The 11,264-nt window shown below is 40.2% G+C and overlaps 1 pseudogene; it reads left to right on the top strand.

Moving 5' to 3' along the window:
* Positions 1-751: 751 nt before the first annotated feature.
* Positions 752-1,496, top strand: LOC102475377 (E3 ubiquitin-protein ligase RNF138-like; annotated as a pseudogene).
* Positions 1,497-11,264: the final 9,768 nt, after the last annotated feature.

Below are 11,264 nucleotides of genomic sequence, written 5' to 3' on the forward strand. Positions count from 1 at the left end.
CCCCTCCTCCGGTTTTTTTTTTACTTTTTTTTTTTTTTTTTTTTTTTTGGTCAGGGAGTGTGTATGCTCATCAGAAAAAGACACACAGAGAGAGAAAACAGAAAATACTCCTCAGTGGTGCTTGGTCATGCCAGAGTTCCTTCTTCTCCTCGGGATTTGGGGCTTGCAAGCACTTATACCTGATGTTTTTTCAAGCTACTCTTTTGTCTCCTGGTGCTTATTGTGGCCAGTGGGAAGTCCACTGTTGGCGTTATTTATTCCTTCAAGACTTGTCTATCTTTCTTTCCTGACAGATTTAAGATTTTTCTCTAGGCAGTATTCTACAGTTTTCGCTTTTAAATCACCAGAAGGCATGTGCACTCTCTAAAGAGAGAGACAGGGAGACAGAGATAGAGAGAGACCAAGCATCTCCTAATTGGGTATGGTCATGCTGCCATCCCTTTCCCTTTCTCCATCCTGTCAGTTTTGAACATGTGTGCACATGCAGCCAGTGTGTTTTTCAAGCCATTATAGCTGAGATTCAAACTTCATTTGGTCATGTGGGATCTGACTCCCTTACCTATTAGACTATGGGGGTGGCCTACAATGTTCTACAGCTTTTTAAATAATATATCTAACTATGAATACATACATGTTTTTAAGACATTGTGCTTGACAACCAGAGTCACTATAAATCTGTGATTTTATGGTTTTCTTTAACACTGAAAAATTGTGGCCGCTGCCGCCATCACCTTGTTCCACCATCCCCGCCATGGCTGAGCAGCTCTCTGATGCTATGTCATACACTGAAGATGATTTCTACTGCCTAGTCTGTCAGGAGGTACTCAAGATGCCCATGTGAACTGCGGCCTATGGCCTGTAGCCTGTAGCATATTCTCTGTAGAAAATGTTTCCTGACTGTAATGAGAAAAAGCAGAACACATTGTCCCCTGTGTCATGGAAATGTGACTAGAAGAGAGAGAGCATGTCCTGAATGGGCCTTAGACCTTGAAAATCTCATGAGGAAGTTTTCTGGTAGCTGCAGATGTTGTACAAAACAGATAAAATTCTATTGCATGAGACATCATTACAACAAATCTTGTAAGAAGTATCTGGATGAATATGGTGTTTCTTCTATCATTCCAAACTTTCTAATCTCTGAAGATTCAGTAGGGAACAGTAGTAAGAGTGAAACATCCACATCTGATAACACAGAAACTTACCTAGAGATTACAAGTTTTTCTGGGCATCCCACCTTTAAGTGTCCCTTGTGTCAAGAATCAAACTTTACCAGACAGTGTTTACTGGGTCACTGTAATAGTAATCACCTATCTCAGATAGTTCTTGTGACATGTCCTTTTTGTGTGTCTCTTCCTTGGGGAGATCCTAGCCAAATTACTAGAAATTCTGTTAGTCATCTAAATCAAAGACATCAGTTTGATTATGGAGAATTTGTGAATCTTCAGCTAGATGAGGAAACTCAGTACCAAACTGCTGTTGAAGAGTCTTTACAATAAACATCTGAAGGCTGTAGACATCTCTGCATCTTTGTACCTCCAAGTCCCATCTTTAAGGGGAAAACTACATGAGGTCACTGTTTCAGTAATTTGATGTGTATATTAATAAAAGTAATTTAGTCTATTGTTTTAGTTTTTTCATTGAAAATAAAGGTGAGCCATCTGAAAGCTTCATTCTCTTAATAAATTAAAAAAATGAAAGTTTGACATTAGCTTTAAAAGCATAAGAAGGATTATATTTCACTAATGTAATGGTGAAAGAGAATTTCTATTGTACTTTATCTTTTTCTTTACTATTACGTATTTTTGAATTTTTAATTATTATGTGGCTTTGAAATTTGGTACACTTACTCCCATTTACTTTATCATATGCAGGTAACACACAGTAGTAAATTCAGAACATTGTGATTGCTATAAATCTAACCAATCTGAGCCAGTCGTCAGATTTGCAGAATGGAAACTTGAAGTGCTAAATGGAACAATCCAAAGGAAATTCTTGAAAATACAGATTCTAGCTCAAGAATTCAGGTATCAGAAAACTGTATTTATGTAACATTTAGTATTTTTGAAGACTAGTGAGATTTCTTTAATAATTTTAACTCTTTAAAAAGTAGAAGCTTATTATAAGATATTTTCCTTTTATTATTAGAAAGAAATATCAAGAAAAAAATTTATTTCTTTGGTGGGCAGTTGATAATTTCAATCTTGTTTGTTTGACTAATTTGCATGCCTGAAAATGCTAGGCTGGACAACAGTTCTTTGGTCTCAGAACTTTCAATAGCCAGAATTTCTGATTAGTTGAAATGAAACTTTTATTAGAAACTTCAAGTTGGCAATATTATAGTCTACAGATAAATTTAAATGAGAGGTTTTGCTTCATTGAAGTATTGAAATTCAAAGATAAAAATGTGTATGTATCATACACTTTCGTGTGTATGTATGCACATACGCTATGCATGCAGCTTGTCAGCTTATATACAGAATTTCTATTAAGGATTTTGAAATTGGACAAGTAGTAGGGGACTAAAGTGTTTATCTGACTTAATTAAAGTTTTGTGTATCACCTAATTTTTAAAAAGTGACATCCAAATGCTAAGTTGTCTAGTTGGCTGCTATTACATCTTAAAAATTGGGTTTACACATGTACATGATTACCTGTTTATGGTGCTCATTGTTATTCTCAAAGGTAATGGGTGACTGTGATGCTGCTTTGGTTTATGTGGTGCTCATTGTCAGTCTCAAAATAATGGGTGACTGTGATGCAGTGAAACAACTCTACCAGCCATTGTGTTTCACTACTTTTTAGTCAAAACAGGGTTTGTTCTTAGTAGTCGTTACTGAAAATCATAAAGTATTTATAGAAGGCCCAAATCACAGAATAAAGAATGAAGAGTGGATTAATCGACATTCCATACTAATACACATTGTTTATACTTTCTTTAAAATAAAGAACTGAAAGAACATAAAGAAAATCTCAGAAGCAGTTTGCTGCTAATATATACTTATATTGTATAAAAAGCTATATTTTGGTTTTGTTAAAACCCTTGTTGACTTTTCTACTGTGAACTTTTTTAAACAAGATTTAATAAAAATGGTAATTTTGGAAGTGGGAAAAAACCTGAAAAATTATGAAGCATAAGTTACTTTTCTATTTTTTCTTCACCAATTTATCTGTTTTTTCATTTTGGAGCTGTTATCTGCATCTGTTGAAGCCCCTCAGTCCATCCTCCAAGTCTCTGTTCATCGTTTTTATTTCTGGTGCTGCCTTCTGAGTGAATTTCTCAGTACTGTTTTCCAATTTCTAATTCTCTCTTTAACTGTGTATAGGGTTTATTCAGTCTATGAGCATTTATTTATTTATTATTTTTTAGTTTGCTATAGGGTACATGCACTCACAAGAGAAAGAAAAATAGAGGAAAGAGAGACAATGAAAAGTCACCTCCTGGGGGAATGGACACACTACAATCCTTTCTCCTTTATTCTCCTCTCAGGATTTTGGGCAAACACCCACTTGCACCTAGTATTTTTTAAGCTGCTAGGTGTGGGATTTGAACCATGCAATTGACCATGTGGGTCCAACCTCCTTAACCTCCACAATGCACACTGCTTGCCCAATGAGCTTTTAATTTCAAATGACTTTATATTTTATTCTCAGAATTAGTAGTTGGGTACTTTTTGGAACCATATATTCTTCATTTACATCTACTTCTTTATTGTCTTTTCTTTGTCTTGGATGTAATCATGTTCTTTATCTCTTAGAGGATTTTAAGCATAGTTACTTTAAGTGATCTTGAGATTGCTCAGGTATTTCCATTTTAGAGAGAGTAAATTTTTCTGGTTTTGAGATAATTGTCTAATTTTTTCAGTGTTTGATTTCTTTTAAAATTTACGTTTCCATACCCTTTTGAGTGACTCACCCTCTCCTTTATTCTCCTCTCAGGATTTTGGGCAAACACCCACTTGCACCTAGTATTTTTTAAGCTGCTAGGTGTGGGATTTGAACCATGCAATTGACCATGTGGGTCCAACCTCCTTAACCTCCACAATGCACACTGCTTGCCCAATGAGCTTTTAATTTCAAATGACTTTATATTTTATTCTCAGAATTAGTAGTTGGGTACTTTTTGGAACCATATATTCTTCATTTACATCTACTTCTTTATTGTCTTTTCTTTGTCTTGGATGTAATCATGTTCTTTATCTCTTAGAGGATTTTAAGCATAGTTACTTTAAGTGATCTTGAGATTGCTCAGGTATTTCCATTTTAGAGAGAGTAAATTTTTCTGGTTTTGAGATAATTGTCTAATTTTTTCAGTGTTTGATTTCTTTTAAAATTTACGTTTCCATACCCTTTTGAGTGACTCACCCTTCTCTGTAGGTGTCCACTACCCATATCTGTATGACATCCAGTATAAAACTGCTGATCTTCTTGAGGACGCTCTTTGAACTCAGATTGCTCCAACTGGGGTTATTTTCCTCCCTGGTTAGTGATTTTGACATAGCCTCTGCCTGGTTCCCAGGAGCTCTGTTTTAGACCCAGGTCACATATTGGAGGCCTAGCTCTACCCCACGTGCTAGAGATATACGCATGTCACCACTAAGCTGGTGCATGGCTTCAATCGGTGTGGGGCTCTGGAGAGATGCCTGCTTGCTCTCAGCAAGGTTCTTGGCTTTTATGATCCTGTCCAGTGGCTTTCCTGACTCCTTTTACACATGAGGTAGTTCAACACCATGCCTGGCTTAAGGTCGTGATCCTAATTCAAATCTACTGTGCCTGAAGGGTTTTAATCCTTGTTACCCTAGAAAAATCAAACTTTGACCATCTATGCTTCCTTATGGGGTCAGAAGACCAAGAGGCTCATGGCTTTGACGCTATTTACTAGTGTTTCTCTTCTTTGAAAGTACTTCTTTGATTTTCAGTGTAATTTTATTTTAAACATGTACAAAAATTGTGTCACATACCCTTGCTGTGTCTGGAGTAGAGCTGGAAACCTCAGAATTTGAGCTCACAATATTGCCTTGCCTAGGAATAGATCTTTCAAATTAACCCTTTGTATTTCCATGTTTGTCATGTGGTGAATGCTCTGTGTATTGTGGTGGTTTGCTGTTACTGAGCCATGAGCCTGCTGGAGACATGGAAGTCCAAGGGTTAGGAAACCCAAGTCACCACAAAGTCAATGAAAGCTCTGCATCTGAGGCCTTTCTTCCCTGACTATGAAGCCTACCTCAAAAAGTTCTACTCTTTGCAGACCATCTGGGTGGTTAAAGTGTCTTTGCTACTGGCAAGAGGAATGAGCTTTTTAGTGTAGAAAAGCATCCTCTTCCACTTATGAACTTTTAGTGTTAGTGTTTACAGAAAGTGCTGTCCTTTAAGTTGATTTGTGGCTCATCAGATGATTCAGTCTTCCTAAATTTGGATTCTTGGGCTAATGGGTCAGTGTTTCTCTTCAGATGGCTGACTCAGTGATAGAGACAGGAGCTGTGCTGATTGCTGACTGGATAGGAACCTGTGTGAAAAGCTGATTTCACATAATCAATCCATAGACGTAATAATCTGCTTTAGGCTCATCAAGTACCTTCTGTGGAGAAAAATAAATCAGTAATGTGTCTTGGTAGGAAATTTTGTCAGTGGGTTGTCAGAACTAAAGGATGTGATTACAATCTAACTTCAGTGTAAGTTTGACTCTTCTGTGTGTTTTTCTCATTTATCTTTGAGTCACAGAAATATTTTGATGATTGCGGCAAAATCTATGGCTATTTGTATTTAACTTTACCAAGCTGAAAGTTTTACTCAACTAAAGAAAGGAGTAGAATGCCCCATTGGTATGCTCTATAGATATAGCACATGGCCTTAGCTCTTTGCCTTATGTTGTAAACATGAGATTTAGAAGACTCAGTCTGGGGTGTATTTGGCATCCTTGTTTACTGTGAAACTCTGAACTTCTGATTCATAGCTGGCTTAGGGTGGCGTAACAGACATCGGATGTTTTTGCCTGTCCAGCATCCATTTCCATCCTTCCAGGAACTGGATATTTCTCTTTAGTGAAAGAATATTCTATATTCCATAACCCGAGCTAGGCCCACCCTGCCACAGAGGAGGCATCATGACCCAGAAGTGGTTTGAAAATGGGGGCACATGACTCAAGCAGAACTTCTTAGGACATTTCTTCTGGAATTATTGAAAAACACCTCCCTCCCACAGGAGTTCTGAGCTGACAACCATCTTCCCACCTTTTGGAGAATAACCGTCCAAGAAGCAAAGATGGAAATAGTTCTTCTGTCATGGTTCAGGACCTTATATCCAGACTTGCCTGAGGTAAAATACATTCAGGGTGTGTGAACCCATGGGTTTCTTTTTTGGTTTCAGCTTATTTGGGTTGAATTTCTGTCACTTGAGATTGAAAGTGTCTTGATCCTTACGTGCAGTAGTTGGAACTAGTCACTCATTAGAAGTCTTGATGCTAAGCTCTATGTACATGCTCACCCATTCCGGGTCCAGGTTGTTTATGATACATGTCTGGTCCTTGGACATTCTCAGGGTAACTGGTCAGGAAACTTATTGGACTGACACCAACTTCGTGGATATCTAAGGTTTGAGTTTCTTCGATTAACTAATGCTGGAGGAGTGATATAGTCAAAAACGGAGAAAGGGAGAAGAAAGTAGAACATGAAGTAGGGCACCTGCTGGTTGTGGGGGAGCTATCTAGGAACTGGAGCTGTTACATGCCTAACCGCAGGAAGGGCCTGCAACTCGGAATGTTCCTCTGGATGCCCGACATACTTTCTGCTCACTCACACAAGGCTGCTGAAATATCCATTTACCCAGAAGAGTCAAAGACTTTCCACACAGAGAGACGGATTGAGAACACATGTTTTCCAGTTTCCAGGCTACTTCTTCATTCAGGAGACCATACTTCCTTCCTGACTTTGGGAACAAATAGCTTAGTAGCCAGAAAGGATAAGTGGGCACAAGGTTCTGCAAAAGGGAAAATGTCCCATAGAGCAATAGCACACTGTGCATGGTTCATGTAGCTGTATGCCTCTAGATTGAAGATAAGGAAGATGTGACAGGGACCTTCTAAACTTGCCTACCTCTTCTGAAAATTGTGGAGGTGCTGACTCAGGACATTCAGATGCAATAGGACAGTGCGGGGTAGGAGGAATAGCAAGGGGAAAAAAATGAGTGCTTAAGGCAAAGCAGAATGAAGAGGAGGACTGAATGATGATTAAAATATTGTTCTTCTATTCAATAGGTCATGTTCTGAAGGAACCCAAAAGTCTTAATATGGATTGAATCAGAAACGACATCATCACTGAGGGGCAAAGCATGGGACGGGCAGTGTTAGGGGCATGGGACTGGAAAGGCTGGGGGAGGAAGTACCATTGTAGGAGAATGAAAGAGACACTGATGAAGACTTTCTTAGAAATTGCCCTTGAGCTATGTAAGCAAGGCATGGAATGCTGGGCTTCTAAGAAGGCCCTGGACCCTATGCCTGATCCAGATAGAGCACAGAGGACTGTGATCAGAGGGAATCTGCTGAGAAAATATGTGATTTCTTACTGCAAGGAGGTCTCACTGGGTTGACCAGTCCTAACCACAGTTGACATTTACACAGGAAAGAGCACATAAAGAATATTGAGGAACGTGGCCTACCCACTCTGCGTAGGCGGCAGATGCCTTTTGTCTGTGACGTTAGTACCCTTGTCTGCCTTCCTGTAGTGTACACTCACCTCTCTCAGCTATCCCAGCCTTTAATCAAAAAGCACAGGTGTGGGAATCCACTCAGTACCTTCATGCTATATGCCAGCTTAGGGCCAGAACAAAACCAAGCAGGAGATAGGCATGGCTTTTGCTCTTACCTTTATAACTTCTCCATGCCCTTTAGTTCTCTGCATATAGTCCCCCTTTTCAAGGGTTGATGCTTGAGATGAGTGCAAGGTTTGTGTTCCTAACCAAGAAAAACTATGTGCTCTGTCTGTGGTGCATCAGCACTCTACCCTGTCTCCTATTACCAACCTCTGCCCAGCCCCGTGCAGTTCATTTGGCTAGCTATGATGAACAAAAAGCCCTTTGGCTTGCCTCCACATGAATGAGGTCTTTTCTCCAGTCCCCCAACCCTGCCCAAATGGGGCAAGTTTCTGGAGGCCCCCAAAACAATCATTCTTTAATTTAAAGTGTAAAAAGAATGGAGGAATATTACTCTAGGAAAGAGTTTTGTAACACATGTGAGACCTTTGTGGTGTCAGAAAATAAGTGGACAAAAAACACTCATTATAAATTATTTCAGTTTCATCCATCTCATTTAAATAATGGGTATGTCCATGTAAAACCTCAAGCTCAGACATATAGAATCAAAGGACTGAGCACAGTAGCTCACAAGTGCCTTCCATGTTACTGCCCTGATAGCGTGTCATTAAGAAAGTTAAAAATAAATGAGAAAAGCAGGTCAATCCAGGTACTATTAAAAGATCTAGGGGCTGGCAGGTAGTGTAGTGGTTAAGGTACTGGACTCCCACATGGCCCACTGTGGTTCAAGTCCCAGACCCAGTGGCTTGAAATTCATGCCGGGCATGCGTGCGTGCATGTCCAGAATCCCAAGAGGGGGTTGTTTTCTCACTTTTCTTCTCACTGCCTGTCTCTGCTGAGGCGTATGTGCCCTATAGCAAAAATCTCTCTCAAACAAACAAACCTCTAGACCAAGCCAGTCCCTCATGTAGCTGTTTAAAGTTGCTTTACTCTACGTTTATGTTAAACAGGAACTTCAGAGCTGTGTTCTTGGGTAATGCAGATGTGACTTTATCATAGATTCCTGGTGGGTGTGTACAGTATGCTAATGCAGGTGACCAAAACTCAGCTTCAGCTGAGGCCCAAAGGCTTTGTTTGTGATATGAATGTTTTATTAGTTTCTTTGCTTTGTATAAGGGGAAAACTTGGCAGCTCCAACTCTGTGCTGTAGCCTTTCAGAACTCTTGTCTCTTGTTGGCAGCTCTTCCTGCATGGTGCCATCTCAGGCTTGACCTCACCATGAAGAGACTGCCTTTTGGGTACCTGGGGCAGACGCCGCCATCACCGCACGGGGTATGTCCATGTAAAACCTCAAGCTCAGACATATAGAATCAAAGGACTGAGCACAGTAGCTCACAAGTGCCTTCCATGTTACTGCCCTGATAGCGTGTCATTAAGAAAGTTAAAAATAAATGAGAAAAGCAGGTCAATCCAGGTACTATTAAAAGATCTAGGGGCTGGCAGGTAGTGTAGTGGTTAAGGTACTGGACTCCCACATGGCCCACTGTGGTTCAAGTCCCAGACCCAGTGGCTTGAAATTCATGCCGGGCATGCGTGCGTGCATGTCCAGAATCCCAAGAGGGGGTTGTTTTCTCACTTTTCTTCTCACTGCCTGTCTCTGCTGAGGCGTATGTGCCCTATAGCAAAAATCTCTCTCAAACAAACAAACCTCTAGACCAAGCCAGTCCCTCATGTAGCTGTTTAAAGTTGCTTTACTCTACGTTTATGTTAAACAGGAACTTCAGAGCTGTGTTCTTGGGTAATGCAGATGTGACTTTATCATAGATTCCTGGTGGGTGTGTACAGTATGCTAATGCAGGTGACCAAAACTCAGCTTCAGCTGAGGCCCAAAGGCTTTGTTTGTGATATGAATGTTTTATTAGTTTCTTTGCTTTGTATAAGGGGAAAACTTGGCAGCTCCAACTCTGTGCTGTAGCCTTTCAGAACTCTTGTCTCTTGTTGGCAGCTCTTCCTGCATGGTGCCATCTCAGGCTTGACCTCACCATGAAGAGACTGCCTTTTGGGTACCTGGGGCAGACGCCGCCATAACCGCAGGGGTTCTTCACTGAGTCTTCCTTGTGGTGAGAAGCTGGGGCTGGCTGACATGACTGAGCCAGTGCTCCAGGATTATGCTGGTTGACCAACTCGGTCAGCTGAAAAATTCCTTAAAATATCCCAGGAGTATGTTTTTATTTTGTATTGTTTTTGAAAGGATGAATATTCCAAAACATTGTTGCCCCCCAAATGAGTTCTATGACTTCTATAAAACTGGCCAGGCTGCAAGTTTAAAAAAAATTAGTTAAACGACTAGAAATTATGGTTACAAAAATATCTCTGCTAATAGTTTACTGTCTGGCTTGAGTGAGTTTAACTTTAAGGTGTGGTAGCTCTGGAAATTTATCGTGAGTCACTACATAATAACCGGCTGCACCATCAGGCATCAGCCCACACACAATTTTCCAGCCCTGAACTTTGAATGCTTCATACAAAATGAAAATAATACAGTCTTATGTTTTATTCTAGGGATGAGGTTGTTGGCACCACTTTAGACTTTGCTGAAGACTTGCGAATTTGACGTTTCCTACCAAATCAAAATGTATTGAGGAAGTATCTAGTTTTTGGTTGGCAAACACAAATCTCTTTTAAGAGAAAAACCATGCAAATATGGCCTATTGTTTGTAGGTTGATTTCCAACCCTTGTGGATTATTTACTTGACCTGGACCATCATCTCTGCAAATGGCCAACTCAGCTTTTGGAGTTGTAATTATGCATTTGAAGGACGACTAGACCACCAAACACAGATGGTTATCTCTCTGCATGCTTTGCTTTTTCCTTTCTTTTTCTTGTTTTCTATTCCCTTTCTGGGGTTGGAAACCCATAGATACACATTCTCCTATACTGAATCAGACACTGTCATGGAGGAGGTAGTAGTAGTTGGTCTTCTTTCTCTATTCACTGGAAGTGGTCTTGAATTTGAATGGTTATTCAAATGTTGGACCCTTGGAAAGCCAACTTTCATTGTGTAAACTCATGAGAGATTTAATATTTTCCTGAAAACCTTTTTTTATTTGGGATGTGGTTAGCCTCATCGCAACCTTCCTTGGCCTGTGTGATTCTGCTAAAATAACCCTCCCTTGACTTCCCTGCTTGTCATTGTCTTTCCTTCTTTGAGATGTCCATAGTACTTGCCATACACATCTCTTTTGGATTCCTGATCAATGCTGCTTTTTTTATGGAGAATTTTTTTTTTTTTTTTTGCTATAGGGTGCGTGCACTCACCAGAAAGACAGAGAGAGAGACAGAGAGACAGAGAGACAGAAAGCGAGAAATCACCCCCCAGGGGGGATGGCCATGCCACAATTCTTGCTCCCCCATTCTCCTCTCGGGATCTTGGGCATGCATGCGCACATGCCCAGTGTGAGTTTAAGTCACCAGGTCAGGGACTTGAACTGTGGTCGGCTACTTGGGAGGTCAGCAACAT

Source organism: Tupaia chinensis, unplaced genomic scaffold (genome assembly GCF_000334495.1).
Source record: "Tupaia chinensis unplaced genomic scaffold, TupChi_1.0 Scaffold144262_1, whole genome shotgun sequence".
NCBI lineage: Eukaryota > Metazoa > Chordata > Mammalia > Scandentia > Tupaiidae > Tupaia > Tupaia belangeri.